Source organism: Panthera onca, chromosome C1 (genome assembly GCF_046562875.1).
Source record: "Panthera onca isolate mPanOnc1 chromosome C1, mPanOnc1 haplotype 2, whole genome shotgun sequence".
NCBI lineage: Eukaryota > Metazoa > Chordata > Mammalia > Carnivora > Felidae > Panthera > Panthera onca.
Window position 1 is genome coordinate 124,803,248 of NC_138346.1, and position 14,926 is coordinate 124,818,173.

Here is a 14,926-nt window from a genome sequence, read left to right on the forward strand (position 1 = left end):
CATAGTAAAATTTCAGATAATGAATCTGCAAACAACAATAATTCTAGATGAATTTTCTCAAATCTAAGAAGCAATGAGTCTACAATATATGTTTTAAGGACAAAAAAAAATATAGGATTCATAGTCAATGCAATAAGGACTTTATCATTTGGTATGTTACAAGAATGTGGATTATCCCATTTACCTAAAAGGATGTGTGGTGGTATTCTTTCATCTTTTATGATGCTTTTACAGCAAAATTTACTTGATAAAACTCATAGGTGCATAAATGCTACAGGCAGGTATTTATAGCTGTACAGAAGAGAAGGAAACCAATGATGTGGAAATGAAAAAAAAATCATTGGATAGATCATTCTAATTGGTAATTTATAAATCTTTAAAAAATAAAAATGCTTTTCAATTGATAATGGTCATCTTTTTTTAAAAACAAAATCATCAGCCATCGAAACTTTCAAAACTATTACCTCTGACAAACACAAGAACCAGAAGTAATGATAAGCCAAAGCATATTAGAAATGTATTTGAAATCTGAAATTAGTATGTAATTCAATGTATATGTTCCAGGTTTATCAACGGCAGTTGATGAGCAGTTAATTGTATCCAAGGACTTTTCTCGTTGGATATGTATATGCCCTCACAACCAAGAAACAAAATAAAAGTTTGATTCCCAGCAAGCTATTTTGTGGTTATCGACAGATTGTAAACTTTATGTGGAGAGGCAGAAGATTCAGAATAGCCAACATAATATTGAAAGACAAGAACAAACTGATCAACTTCAAGACTTTTAAAGTTACAGTAATTAAATCAGTGTGTTATTGATAAAAGAACACACAAGTAGATCAATGGAACAGAGAGCCCAGAAATATACCCACATAAATACAATCAACTGATCCCTGGTGAAAGAGCAAAGGCAACACAATGAAGATGGTGTTTTTCAACAAATGGTGCTGGAATAAATGGACATCGACCTGAAAAAAATGAAACTAGACACGTACCTTACACTCTTAACAAAAACTAACTTAAAATGAATCACAGAGCTAAATGCAAAATGCAAAACTGTAAAACTTCGAGAAGATAACATAAGGAAAAAAAAAATCTAGATGGATCTCGGGTTTAGGGATGACTTTTTCGATATGACATCGAAGGCCCAACCCATGAAAGGATTGATTAAACTGAAGAACTGACTTCATTAAATTACAGATTTCTGCTCTGTGAAACACACTGTCAAGATGATGAGAAGACAAGCCACAGAGTGGGAGAAAATATTTGCAAAAGACCATTAACCAAACTATACAAAGAACTTTTAAAACTCAACAACAAAAAAATGAGCAAAAGGCCTAACAGCTATCTCACCAAGGAAGATACACAGACAGCAAATAAGCATCTGAAAAGATGTCCAACATCTTATGTCACTGGAGAGACACAAATTAAAAGTGAGATACCACTGGGGTGCCTGGGTGGCTCAGTCGGTTGAGCGTCCCATTTTGGCTCAGGTCATGATCTCACAGTCTGTGGGATCGAGCCCCGCGTCGGGCTCTGTGCTGACAGCTCAGAGTCTGGAGCTGCTTCAGATGCTATGTCTCCCTCTCTCTCTGCTCCCCCCTGCCCACTCTCACTTTGTCTTGCTCTGTCTCTCAAAAATAAATAAATGTAAAAAAAAATTTTTTTTTTTTAAGTGAGATACCACTATATACCTATTAGAAAAGCCAAAATCCAGAACACTGCCAACACCAAAAGCTGGTGAGGATGTGGATCAACAGGAATTCTTATTCATTGTGATGGTGGGAATGTAACAGGGCACAGCCACTTTAGAAGACGGTTTGAAGGTTTCTTACAAAATTAAACACCCTCTTAAACCATAGAATCCAGCACCATACTCCCTGATATTTACCTAACGTAGTTAAAGACTTATGCCCACACAAAACCCAGGACATAAATGTTTATAGCAGTTTTATTCATAATTGCCAAAACTTGGAAGCAACCAAGATGACCTTCAGTAGGTGAATCGATCAACTGTGGCACATCTAGATAATGGAATATTATTCAGCACTAAAAGAAATGAGGTATCAAGCCATAAAAAGATACAGAGGAGTCTGAGCCTGGATAGCTCTGTCAGTTGAGCATCTGACTCTTGATTTTTGGCTCAGGTCATGATCCCAGGGTCATGGGATTGAGCCCTGTGTCAGGCTCCACACTGTATATGGAGCCTGCTTGAGATTCTCCCTCTCCCCCCTCTCCACCTTTCTCCCACTCTCTAAAATAAGGGGGGAAAATTAAAAAAAAAAAAAAAAAGACATGGAGGAACCTCAAATGCATATTGCTAAGTGAAAGAAGCCAATCTAAAAGGCTACACAGTGTATGATTCCAACTATATGACATTCTGGAAAAGGCAAAACTATAGAAGACAGTAAAAACATTAGTGGTTGCCAGGGGTTCTGGGGGTAGGAAAAATGAACAGACACGGCACAGAATATTTTTAGGGCAGTGAAAACACTCTGTATATGCTGGAATGGTGGATACATGCCATTATATACTTGTCCAAACCTATAATATGTACAACACCAAGAGTGAACCCTAAGGTAAACTACAGATTTTGAGTAATAATATGTCAGTGTGTATTCATCAGTTGTAACAAAGGTACCAGTCTGTGGGGGATGTTGACAATGGAGGAGGCTATGCCCGAGTGGGGGCAGGGGGTATGTAAATTAGCTCTGCACTTTCCTCTCAGTTTTACTATGAACCTAACACTGCTGGGTAAAAGAAGTATTTTTTTAAACCCTGAGTCTGCTGTGTTTAAATTCTTATTAAAATTTCTAATAAAGTTGTTTTCATTATTCCTGTATATGTACTTCTGTGCATTATTTGTAAAATAACTTAAAAATACAAAGATTGAAAGTAAAAAGGGTACAATGGATTCAGATGGTAAATGACAATGACTATTTTCCTTGCTATGCCCAGAGAGGGTGTTCTCAACCCACCCTTCCACATCCAACTTCAGGACTTGCCCAATTCGGCCAACAGCACCGCCATGCACTTTAATTACTGGCACCAAAAAACCTGGGTCATCCTTGCCTCCTTCCTTCTTACAACTCCAGTCTTGTCAATCTCCGCTGGCTTCATTGCTTGAATCTCCACTGCTACCACAGTGATCTAAGCCACCGCCATCTTCCCCCGACCCTAGCACCAGCGTCCTACCTGGTCTTCCTGCTTGTTTCTGCTGTCCTCTTGTCTGTAATCTGTTCCACATGGATTATAAACGTTTCCCTTTGACAAACCCTCTACACATTTTCCATCACATTGTTAAAAGTCCAAACTCCTTGCTATGGCTAACCAGTCTCCATGGGATCTGGCCCCTGGCTCCTTCTCCAAACTTGTCTCTTATTACTCTTCCCCCTTGGTTCACTGTCCTTGAACAGAGTTTATTGTCACCTAGTAGTTCTTTCTGCTAGGAATGTTCTTGTAGATGGCCTCTCATGGTTTCCTCATCTTCACCCTTCAGGTCTCAATTCAATTCATCTCGTCAGTGCAGCTTTCTCTGACTCTCGCTAAACAGCTCATGCCATACCCCATGACCTTCACAGTCTACCAAAACCTATTTTATCTTCTCCATGTTATCAGTATTATCTTATTGATAATGAAAGTGATCTTATTTATGTACGTGTTTATTATCTATCTACCCTCCCCTCCCCCACAATCTTCTTACGGATAGAAACCATCTCGTTCACCACTCCATTCCAGTGACCACTTAATACGGACTCAATAAATACTGGTCACTTAATCGACAAAGGGAATCCGTGAAAGTTACTGTATACTCCTTGCTGAGGACAAGATGAGAAATCTATGGGTCAGCACACCCATTACCAGCACATTCCTTACTGAATAAGGTACGGAAATGTTTGTGTATCAATCCAGGATTGTCATACAGTCTCAGACTCAAACAATCTGACAAACAGTATCAAAATGTCTAAACTGTGTGGGTCAAATAGGAAACTGCAGACATGTAAGAGAGTAACATCTCTGCCCTCCTCCAAATTCACCTCCCTGAAGAAAAGCCTATTTATAAATATCAAGCAGAGGAACAACTGCTGAATTTTGATCTCTTTCAACATTCATGTTGGTTTAGTTCCACCGAAAAGAGAAAATACGACTCAGAACAATGTACGAGTTGGTGAGGCTCTTTCTTCCCCAACTCATGACTGCACACTACCAAGTCAATCTACAGCAAACACAATCCAGTATAGAAAGCTTTTGGATGAATCGGCTCAAAAACATCTGTGTTATCAGAAGAACAACCCACAGCACATGCTCTACTGTCTGTGACTAAGTGACATGGTCATTATTTTAATTCTCAACATATTCGTTGTTACAAATATCTAGGTATTTCAAAAAACATAATAATATTAGTGTACCGAAAATATTCAAGACCTCTCCTTTGAACTTTTGATTGAAAAGCAATGTAAAACAATAATTCTATGAAGCATATTCCTAAAAGGTGATGCATTCATCAAAACCCGCCAACGACGGCGGCATTTTATGCTTCCCAGAATTAGCGAAACAAGAACGGACAGAAGTATAAGCATATAAAACTAGTTACATCCAAACAGCGAGGGTAGGCGAAACTTATAAATCTGTAACCCGATTACCAATACTACCTTGAAATTAAAAACTATAAAACAAACTGCATTTTAGCAGCTTCCAGCCAGTGAACTCACAAGGGTAGGCAGGGTGCTAAGTGAGGGAGGGGCAAGTCTTGCACTAACACCATGAAGGCCTGTGACCCAATGAGTTGAGTTTGACAGTAGTTCTTGCTACAAGTGAAAACAAAAACAAAACTGCATCTTAGATCATGAAAACTTACTGTATCTTTTGTTTTACTCCTCACTTTTCAGTAAAAACACACTTTCTCGGAAGCACACCTTTCTTTTTTAAGATAGGGCCCAAAGGAACGAGAGCTGTGTCTTCTGCATCTTTTTTTTTTATGTCTTTTAAAAAAAATTCGAAGTCCACCTATATACAGGACAAACCCACTGCCATCTATAAAATGTAATGTATCAAATTCTACTTTCTCTCCTGACTTACATTTATCATTTGAAACTGAATTCTGGGTCACAACCCCCATTAAATTCCTCAATCAGTTAGACAAAAGAAAAGTATGTCCAGATTCCTACTCAGATTACATCCATTCTTAGTCATTTGAAACTTTTTTTTCCCTCCCACCCCAGCTGCTAAGATAAGCTCCCCAGGCTTGCCATCCTTCTCCTAGTGTTAACCTCTTCCTTGCCAAACTCTGGGTTCCAGGGCTATAGGGATTTTGAAAAAGGAATAAAGACTGAAGGAAATAAAGGCATTAATCTCTATTTATAGAGAGAAACTAAAAGCAAGTCTCCCAGCAGCCCCAAGTCAAAGGGTTCAGGTTAAAAGGGTCACAGACTTTCAAAACAAAAAGGAACTTTTAGTGATCAGTCTACCAAACCTCCTTTTACAAACAAGGAAACAGAAAATACTACATATCAAAATAATTCCCTAACTGAACAATTCCTTAAAATTCCATATTCTAGATGCAAAGTAGCTACTGGAAAATGCAAAGAACAGAAATTTTACAATAACTTGTTTCAGAAACATATCCCACTCTTCATCTGTCTAGGGGGCTTCACTGTGAATTTTATTTCTATGTAGCGCAAGTGAAAGCATTCATTCTTTCCATAAACATATGTTGAGTGCCTACTATGTGAAAATAGCAGGGGTGGGAGGAGGTACAAAAATCCCCAGCCCTCAGTGAGCTTACATACTAGAGAAGGAAAGGAGAAAGTCAATAAACAAAAGAAATAGGCAATAAGTGAAACATAGGGGCGCCTGGGTGGCTCAGTCGGTTGAGCATCTGACTTCAGCTCAGGTCATGATCTCACAGCTTGTGAGTTCAAGCCCCGCGTCGGGCTCTGTGCTGACAGCTCAGAGCCTGGAGCCTGTTTCAGATTCTGCGTCTCCCTCTCTCTCTGTCCCAACCCACTCGCATTCTGTCTCTGTCTCTCTCAAAAACAAATAAACATTAAAAAAAAATTTTTTTAAATAAGTGAAACATCGCATGTAAGCTGGTAATAAGTGCTATGAAGAAAAAGCAGAGAACAGAAATAGGGAGTAGGGTTGGGGGCTGGCAGTAACTTAAAGACAGCAATCGGGGAAGGCTCCCTGACTGAGAAGGTAACATGTGAGTAAAGACACGAAGGAGGTAAGGGAACAGCCACACAGATGTCTAGAGGAAAAATATTACAGGGAAGGCAAGGTCAAAGTCTCTGAAGTAAGGGCCTGCCTGGGACGCTCATGGAAAGGCAAGGAAGGTAATACAGTTGGAATGCATGAGGCGGAGAGCAGCTGGAGATGAGTTCTTAAAACTTAAAATTCTCTAAATCTTAAAGCTCTTATCACACACACAAATTCTATAATTATGTACAGTGATCGATATTAGCTAGACTTATTGTAGAGATATCAGGAAGCCAGATCTTGTACGTTCCTGTAGGCCACTGGAAGGACTCGGGTAAGATGGACTTACTCTAAATAAAATGAATGTCATAAAAGGTATTGAACAGGAGAATGATGTGACCAGACCTAGGTTTTAACATGATGACTCCAGCTACTGATGTACCGAAGACAGGAGTAGCATCTCAAGACCAGCTGAAAGTCTAGAACAATTATCTAAACAGAAGACCACAGGGGCTTAGACTAGTGGGATATCACTGGAATAACAAAAAGTCATTAAATTCTGGATACTTTCTGAAAGTCTTGCCAATAGGATGCGCTGACGAACTGGATGTGGTAGATGAGAAAAACCTACAAACATACAATATATCATGATCCATACAATAACAGACATGTATATATAATAAACTGCATTCATCTGAAGTGTACAATTCAAAGAATTTTGACAGATGTATTTATCTATGAAACTACTGCCACAATCAAGAAACAGATCATTTCTTTCACCCTCAAAAGATTTCTCACACTCCTTTCTCACTCCCTAGCAAGCACTGATGTGCTGCTCTCTGGCACTATAAATTAGTTAGCAGTTTTTAGAACTGTGTGTAAATGGAATCTTAACAGTATAAAAGTCTTTAGAGGGGCACCTGGGTGGCTCAGTCGGTTATGCGTCCGACTTCAGCTCAGGTCACGATCTCACGGTCCATGAGTTCGAGCCCCGTGTCAGGCTCTGGGCTGATGGCTCAGAGCCTGGAGCCTGCTTCCGATTCTGTGTCTCCCTCTGCCCCTCCCTCGTTCATGCTCTGTCTCTGTCTCAAAAATAAATAAAATGTTAAAAAAAAAAAAGTCTTTAGAGCCTGGCATCTTTCATTCAACACAATAATTTTGAGATTTATCTATACTGTTGCATGCCTCACTGGATGACTGATGATTCCCTTGTATTCCTGAGTAGTGGTATATCCCCTATATAGTTATACCACATTTTGTAATACATTCGCCCACTGATGAACGTTTGGGCTGTTTGCAGTTTGGGTCTGTGGTATTGTGGGATGAGAAATACGTATTTGGGGGCACCTGGGTGACTCAGATGGTTATGCATCAGACTCTTAAATTTCAGCTCAGGTCACGATCTTCTGGTTTGTGGGATCAAGCCCCATGTTGGGCTCTGCGCTGACAGAGTGGAGCCTGCTTGGGATTCTCTCTCTGCCCCCTTGCCCTTCCCCTCCATTCTCTCTCTAAAAATAAATAAATAAACTTAAAAAAAAAAAAAAAAAAAGAAATACAGGGGTGCATGGGTGGCTAAGTTGGTTACGTGTCCAACTTCAGCTCCGGTCATGATCTTGCAGTTTGTGAGGTCAAGCTCTGTGTCAGGCTCTGTGCTGAAAGCCTGCTTCAGATTCTGTGTCTCCCTTTCTCTCGCCCTCCCCGACTCGTGCGCTGTCTCTCTCTCAAAAATAAACATTAAATTTTTTTAAGAAAATTTATTTTAAAAAAATACATATTTTCAAGCCATGAAAGCATCATTAAGGGTCCATCAATGGATAAAATGGATGAAGGAAATGTGATGTATATATACAACGGAATATTATTCAGCCATTAAAAAGGAACTCTTGCCACTTGTGACAACATGGATGGACCCTGAGGGCATTATGCTAAGTAAACTAAACCAGACAAAGACAAAAACCATATAATCTCACTTATATGTCAAATCTAAACAAAGAAACAAATCGAACTCAGACAGAGAGAGCAGACTGGCAAGAGAGCCAGAGGCAAGGGTAAAGAGATGGGAAAAATGGATGAAGGAGGTCCAAAGGTACAAATTTCCAGTTATAAAATAAATAAATCATGAGGATGTAATGTGCAGCATGAGGACTACAGTTAATAATACCGTATTGCGGGCCACTTGGGTGGCTCAGTCGGTTGAGCATCCGACTTCGGTTCAGGTCATGATCTCACGGTTTGTGGGTTCGATGCGGGGCCCTGTGGCGGGCTCTGTGCTGGCAGCTCAGAGCCTGGAGCCTGCTTTGGATCCTGTGTTTCTCTCTTTCTCTGCCCTTCCCCCATCATGCTTTGTCTCTCTGTCTCTGTCTCTCTGTCTCTGTCTCTCTTTCAAAAAGAAACATTAAAATAAATTTTTTTTAAATAATACTGTATTGCGGGCCACCTGGGTGGCTTGGTCAGTTGAGCACCCAACTTCATTCAGCTCAGGTCACAATCTCACGATTTGTGAGTTCAAGTCCCGTATCAGACTCTCTGCCATCAGCATGAAGCCCGCTTTGGATCCTGTGTTTCCCTCTCTCTCTCCCCCTCCCCCATTCATGCTTTGCCTGTCTGTCTGTCTCTCTCAAAAAGAAACATTAAATTTTTTTAAATAATACTGTATTGCGGGCCATCTGGGTGGCTTGGTCGGTAAGCGTCCGACTTTGGCCCAGGCATGATCTCGGGTTCCCCTGCATCAGACTGTCTGCTGTCAGCACAGAGCCTGCTTCAGATCCTCTGTCCCCCTCTCTTTGTGACCCTCCCCCACTCACATGTGCTCTCTCTCTCTCTCTCAAAAATAAGCATTAAAAAGAAAAAACAATACTGTATTCCATATTTGATTTTTTTTTTAACGTTTACTTATTTTTGAAGGAGAGAGAGACAGAGTGTGAGTGGGGGAGGGGCAGAGCGAGAGGGAGACACAGAATCCGAAGCAACCTCCGGGCTCCAAGCTGTCAGCACAGAGCCCGACGTGGGGCCCCGTGTTGAACCCACAAACTGCAAGATCATAAACAGAGCCAAAGTCGGATGCTCAACCGACTGAGCCACCCAGGCGCCCCTGTATTGCATATTTGAAAGCTGCTAAAAGTAAATCTTAAAGTTCTTATCACACACACAAATTCTATAATCATGTACAGTGATCGATATTAGCTAGACTTATTGTAGCGATCATTTTACAATGTATACACATATCAAACCGTTATGTTGCGCACCTGAGTCTAACATTATGTCAACTATACCTCAATTAAAATATACGTATTTTGTTGGTCTTCCTCTGGTTCCTGGCACAAAGCTCCTAAAACCCTTGGAATCTTTTGAGCAATCATGGTGACAGGAACATCTTTTGTTATTCATAATAAGCCCCCTTTCAACCACACCTGACTTCATATTAATTAAATGGCTGCCATGGGCTCCTTGACACCTACAGATTGGGGGCCATTGCCGGAGGAACCAACTATGTAACTAAAGGGTGGAAACTACCAGCCCTACCCCTGACCTTGGAGGATGGAGACTGAGTTGGACCACCAACCGCCGATGATTTAATCAATCATGCCTACATAATGGAGGCTTCACAAAAACCCTAGGTTATGGGGTTTGGAAGGATTTCCAGATTGGTGAACATATCCTCGTGCCAGCAGGGTGGTACACCCCAAACTCCTGGAGAAATGAAGCTTCTGCACATGGGATTCCCAGATCTCTCACACGTCTTCATCTGACTGCTCATGTGTATTCTTTATAATATACTTTATAATAAACCAGTAAGTAAGTAAAGCATTTCATTGAGTTTTATAAGCCATTATATGGCAACCTCTGGAATCTGAAGAGGGGGTTAAAAACTCTCAATTTGAGGGGCGCCGGGGTGGCTCAGTCGGTTAAGCGGCTGACTTCAGCTCAGGTCATGATCTCCCAGTTCATGGGTTCAAGCCCCACGTCAGGCTCCGTGCTGACAGCACAGAGCCTGGAGCTTGCTTTGGATTCTGTGTGTGTGTCTCTCTCTGCCCCTCCCTCACTTATGTGCTTGCTCTCTCTATCTCTGTCAAAAATAAAAATAAACATTAAAAAAAATTTTTTAAACTCTCAATTTGTAGCCAAGTTGAGCTGAAGTGTGGGTAACCTGGGGACCCACTACTTGTGACTGGCATCTTTGGTAGGGGACAGGCTCATGGGACTGAACCTTTAACCTGAGGGTCTGTGCTATCTTGTAGACAGCATCAGAACTGAATTAAATTGCAGGACACCCATCGGGTATCTGCAGAAAATGAGAGAACTGCTTGATGTGGAAAATCCACATTTGATATCAGAAGTGTTGTGAGCAAAAAACAGATCTTAGTAGTAATGGGTTAACGTGGACAAAGCTGATAGACACATTTGCAGACCGGTTTTTGAGTGAACATAGGTTTTCATTTCTCTTGGGTAAATATCTAGGAATGAAATAGCTGGATAGTGTGATTAGGAGTATGTTTAACTTTTTAAAAGAAAAGGCTGAGGAGTTTTCTAAAATGGTTGTAACATTTCACATTTCTGCCAGCAGTTGATAAGAATTCCACATCTTTGTCAACACTTGGCATTATCAGGCTTTTAACACAGCCATTCTAATGGGTATATATAGGTAGTATCTCACTGTGGTTTTAATTTGTATTTGTCTGATGATTAATGATATCAATCACCTTTTGACGTGTTTATTAACCATTCATATATCTTTTAAGAAGTTAATTGCCGAACTTAAGTTTCTTTGCATTCTATCTTATTTTATTTTTCTGCCATACTGCCAGCTTTTAAGTTTCATTTTAAAAGCATGTATTAATTTCTTACATACAGTGAAAGGTCTTTCTGGGCTTATTCAGATGTGTTTAATTATTCCTCAGTATTATACCATTTAAATTGTTTTAATAAAAAATGGCATTTGGTAATGTTACTTCCTCCTAATTACTTTTCACTGAAATCTGTCTTTATTTTTATCATTTATTTATTCTTCCTGTAAACTTAAATTTTCTGGTCAAATTTCAAAAGAAATTCGGGATTCTGGCACAAATAAGGTTAACCAACTTTGGAAGCACACGTCTTTATTCGGTCATCACATTCAGGATCATAGTAAGACTTTCCATTTAAATCTTCTTTTTCATCTTTCAGTAAAATTTTATAATTTTCTGTATTGATTAGTCTTCTTTTTTTTCAATTAAGGTATTCTTTGATCCAATAGTACCTTATTATGTTATAGAAAAGTCACTAACTTTACCTTTTATCCAACTCTCATATGAACTCATATCTAAGTGTTTCATTTTCTCTTTTGTTTCAAGGTATAAGCATTCCGCCTACAAATAATGTGAACTGTATCTCTTTTTCCATCAATCTTGCTTCCAGTTCTGTTACGTTTTATTATGTTGTCTTGAAGTTGGCAATAACAAAAACAAAACAAAAAGTTAACTAATGGTGGTATTACAGAATCTTTATTTTATTCTCTTTTCACAGAAATGTCTCAAGCATTTCATTAAATAGCATGATACTGGCTATTGGTTTGGGTAGAAATTCTTTTTTTTTTTTTTTTTTTTATTTTAACTAAAGTAATCTTCATCCTATTAAAGACATACCATGAGGAATAAATATCGAGTTTTATCAGACTCTTCTGGCATCAGTTGAGATAATCATGTAGTTTTTAATATTTGAGCCCCTATCCATACATTTTATTCAACAGAGAAATTCTATCTGATTATGACATTGTTCTTTTAATACCCTGTTGAATGTGATTTGCTAGAATTTCATATTGGCTTCCCATAACTGAACGAGGTCTATAACAACTACTATTTTGGTGCTTTGTCTAATTTGTTATTGGCACAGAATGAACTGCGTAGCTGTCCATTTGTATGTAGGTATACTATGAAACAGTTTAACACAGAAAATGATTTCCTGGAGAGCCTGGAAGAACGTGTCCATAAAACTATTTAGGTTTTTGTTTTGTTGGTTTTGAGGAAATGGGTTTGTAGTTCTCATAATTAAAGAAATGGAAAAGCTATTTGACTGTACAAGTATCTATTCACCTAGCAAGTATTTATTGAGTACCCATCTAGGCAGCAGGCCCTAGAGTTTCAATAGTGGGCAAAACAGCCATCAGTGCTACCCTCAGAGAGGCTGGGGGAAAAGAGACACAAATAGTCAGAATCATTGTTAACAGTATTAAGTATATGAAGAAAAGGTATAGAGAACTATGAACACATATGGCATAAATACCCAAACTAAGTCTGTGAAGACTAAGAGATAGTTTCCTCACTGACGTGAAATTTTTGAGTTGAAACTTAAAAGATACATGGAAATTAACTGTTCAAAACAAGGGAAACCGCATTCTGGGCAAAATAAATAGGAGGTACAAAGGTCCTACAGTGAAAGAAGACTGTGTGTGAGACAAACAGAAACATCAGTCAGCCCAGGGCGCAGGAACCAAAGGAGTAAGGCCACAGGGCTGGAGAGGCAGGCAGACGTCAAAGGATTCGAAGGCAAGCAGAAGGTATTTTTACCTTAAGAACAATGGAAGCTAGTTAAGGGAACTTCAAATAGAGGAGCACAATCATATTCTTCTACTTCGCTCGTTGATTTTTATGCTTTACATTTGCTAGGAAATTTTAGATTTCATCAAGATGTCTAAGAATAGTACCATAAAACTTGCAAAGCAGTCTCATAATTTTTTAGATCTCTTCCCAATTTATAGTATTCTTTTTTAGTCTGTAAAGTCATTTCCTTTTTATTTTATTTTTTATTTTTTTGGATTTGCTACAGGTTCTCCTGTATTTTATTGGGATTTTGTAAGAAATCCATTCTTGGCCCCTACTTTCACTTGCTCAGTAAGGAATGAACAAAGTAAAAATTCCTGCCATCTTCTTTGGGGGTAGTGGGGAAAACGACCTCTTTGTGTCCTCGAGCAAAAGTTCTTCACTAAATCTTTCTCATCTTGGGTTTTCTTTTGTCCTGTTCTCTTTGTTTCTCCCTCATCTACATTAACCTCCTTATTTTTAGTTCTGTGCCATTTTGCTGAATTGGCAGATCACCCTCCAGCCTGTATAATCCTACTCAAATCAACAGAAGAAAAAAAAATACACAACACAACTACTGCCTTTGTGACTCTCCTATTGTCATTGTTAAGCTATTACAGCAGTGCTTCTAAGAGACTGTCCTGTATCAGAAGTCACTGCAACAGGCTTTGGTGTACCTTTAAAGATTAAAGAAAAAAGAGGGGTACCTAGGTGGCTCAGTCAGTTAAGCATCAGGTCATGATCTCACAGCTCTTGGGTTCGAGCCCTGCAGAGGGCTCTGTGCTGACAGCTAAGAGCCTGGAACCTGCTTGGGATTTTGTGTCTCCCACTCTCTGCCCCTCACCCGCTCACATTCTGTCTCTCTCAAAAATCAACAAACATTAAAAAAATTTTTTAAAGAAAAAAGAGAGTACCTTTATGGTCAAGGTAAAACTCACAGTACTGCAACTGCATCATACCGTCTCTTAATTTTTTTTTTAATGTTTATTTATTTTTGAGAGAGAGAGCATGAGCAGGGGAGGAGCAGAGAGAGTGGGAGACACAGATTCTGAAACAGGCTCCAGGCTCTGAGCTGTCAGCACAGAGCCCAACGCGGGGCTCAAACTCACAAACCGTGAGATCATGACCTGAGCCAAAGCCGGACGCTCAACCGACTGAGCCACCCAGGCGCCCCAACATCATAACGTCTCTTAATAGTATCTAAGAGGCCAAGCAATTAAAAAATAACATTTTCAGAGGACAGTGAGATTTCAGTGTGTGTGAATGTGTATGCCCAGAAACTAATCCAGCAGAATGAACACATCAATACTTGGGTAATGTAATGTCCAAATGGAACAGTTACAGAGAGATCTTCTGGAGAGGTTATCAATCCTCCAAACAGACTTCATTTTGCAATGAGGCAGTCAACTGCCCTAAAAGCCAAAATGAAGTGATGCCAAGTGACTTCACTGCACTTTAATTCCCAAACAGAATCCCTTACAGCTACACACTCTGACCACCTAAAAATGGCACCAGATCTCCAGGATTGGAACATTACTTCAGTTAGTGCTAACTATACCCAGTTTACCTCCTGTCTCTCTCATTCCTTCCGCTCTCATCCCTTCCCTGAAAGGGGAAGTTGGGAGAAGCAAGCAAGGTCCTCTCTTTGCAGGAAAATGAGAAATCAACAGTTTCTAATTCTGCTCAGGAAAAAAAGGCACGGTGAGCTCTCTCTCCTTTCTGTAAGCAAAGACTATCCCTCCAGAGCAAAAAATGATTTCAGTATGTCTGTAACTGGCTATTCTTATGAAATGGAAGAATACTTCAGAATCCCTATTGTGAGCTAAGAAAGTAATCCTGGAGAAATATTCATTATCTATCCATTCTCATTTCTGTTTAACCAGTTGGGGGACTGAGAATGGGGGATGGTCAGGGAGAAAAAACTACTGTGTATAGACACACTACTCTGGCAGTTAAGATCAGGTTTATTTCTACTATGTGCTTATGTTCTCATAGAAAATGTACAGAAATAGAGAAGAAAATGCTAGAGAATAAAAAGCACCCACAATCCCACAATACAAAGGAAACATCATCTGGGATGATTTTCTCCTGCTCATGCTATATATCCCCAATCCCCAGGGGAATACAGCTGCTTGACTGTACTGCCCACCTCCACCTCAAAAACACCTCTTTAA

At 39.6% G+C, this 14,926-nt stretch overlaps 1 protein-coding gene across 2 annotated transcripts in view; it reads right to left on the reverse strand.

Annotated features, from left to right (window-relative positions):
- The window catches only part of MAGI3 (membrane associated guanylate kinase, WW and PDZ domain containing 3), a 246,412-nt gene that overhangs the window by 160,822 nt on the left and 70,664 nt on the right, over positions 1-14,926 (reverse strand). The window lies entirely within an intron of this gene.